A 1,500-nucleotide genomic window follows, 5' to 3' on the forward strand; every position below is an offset into this window, starting at 1 on the left:
CCCTGCCCTGCTTTCCACACCCACTTTTCTCAGGCTCCCCTTCCTGGCCCCCATCTGTGGAACAGGAGCTGAGAGTGGACACCAAGTTCTCAATCTGTCTTTCAGTTCGTCTTGAGTGAGCAACCCATGAGCTGCAGAACCCGCACTCGGAAGGTCTTCCCCCAGGTCCCGCTGGTCTGAGATCCCACCGGGAGTCAGCTGAAGACATCTCTGCGGTCAGAGCTGTGTCCATTTTGTTCCAGTGACAGATCATCTTCTGTGCTTTTTTTTTTTTTCTCCCCTTGAGTCAGAGTCTCACTCTGTTGCCCAGGCTGGAGTGCAGTAACTTGATCATGGCTCACCACACCCTCGACCTCCAAGTAGCTGGGATTACAGGTGTGTGCCACCATGCCTGACTCATTTTTGGATTTTTATTTTTTTGAGCATTCGTTAGCATCTGATGAACGTCCCTCCATGTGACTTCAAGCCACCAGAACACAGGCTCCCCCCATACCCTTAATCTTCTCCTCGGCTCTTCTGCTGAAGAATTTGGCCTTCATGATTATAGGCTGCTTTGAGAGCTTTTCCCTTTCCCAGAACTTTGTAGTAGCCCGATCGTACCACATAATGATGGGAGCAGCTCCAGTCTTGTTTTTAGCTGTGTTCACCCTTGTCTGCTCACTGACCAAAGTCCACAGTTTATCAAGGTTGACATTTGGGCAGAAGCTCTGGTTCTTCTTTAGGTGGTAATGCCTCATAACCACTTTCCTGAAGTAACCTGGGTGATATTTATTGAAGTTGGTCCTGTGGTGATGTAACCTACCAGCATTGCCATGATCTCCTGAGTGTTTTTGGTGCTTGCCAATACAGCCATGGCCGTGGCTCACATGGCCCTGAAGTTTCCAAGGCTTCCTCAGTCTGGATGGCATGTTGGCGGCCAAGACAAAAGAGCAATTTTGGGAATTTTTGGTAGAGCCAAGGTCTCACTGTGTTGCCTTGGTTGGTCTTGGACTCCTGGTCTCAAATAGTCCGCCTGCCTCAGCCTCCCAAAGTGCTGGGATTACAGGTATGAGCCACTATGTCCAACCACTTCTGTGCTTTTACGTGTTAGTTCACTTCTTTGAAAGCATCAGATTTCAGCACTAATATCACGTATGCAGTTTTAAAAAATCTAAAATCAGAAGCAGAATTTGGTAGTCTCCCCCTCCCTGCCTCTTCCTGTCTGTGTCCCAGCTCCAGTGCCTGTAATATTCCTGGCACACAATAGGTGGTTTCAGTAGTCCTTGAATTGGGGGTGGTGGGAAGAGATGCCAAGTTCAGCTGCCTTTCTAAGTCATTTAATTTAGCAGGATTTTTAAAAGAATGTAGAAGAGCGTTTTATTTGTTGTATCTTTCCTATTCTATTTATCTTGTCCTCGATTTCAGCACCCTGCTCTGTTTTCAGACAGTGCTTCCTAAACTGTGTTCCGTGGGCTGTTAAAGGTCTTAGGGAGAAAATTGAAGAATGTTCTTAGTAAAGTA

General features: G+C 47.1%; 1 pseudogene; it reads right to left on the bottom strand.

Moving 5' to 3' along the window:
- Positions 1 to 461: 461 nt before the first annotated feature.
- Positions 462 to 908, bottom strand: LOC110595918 (annotated as a pseudogene).
- Positions 909 to 1,500: the final 592 nt, after the last annotated feature.

Source organism: Carlito syrichta, unplaced genomic scaffold (assembly GCF_000164805.1).
Source record: "Carlito syrichta isolate Samal-C Ts95f unplaced genomic scaffold, Tarsius_syrichta-2.0.1 Scaffold305189, whole genome shotgun sequence".
Lineage (NCBI taxonomy): Eukaryota > Metazoa > Chordata > Mammalia > Primates > Tarsiidae > Carlito > Carlito syrichta.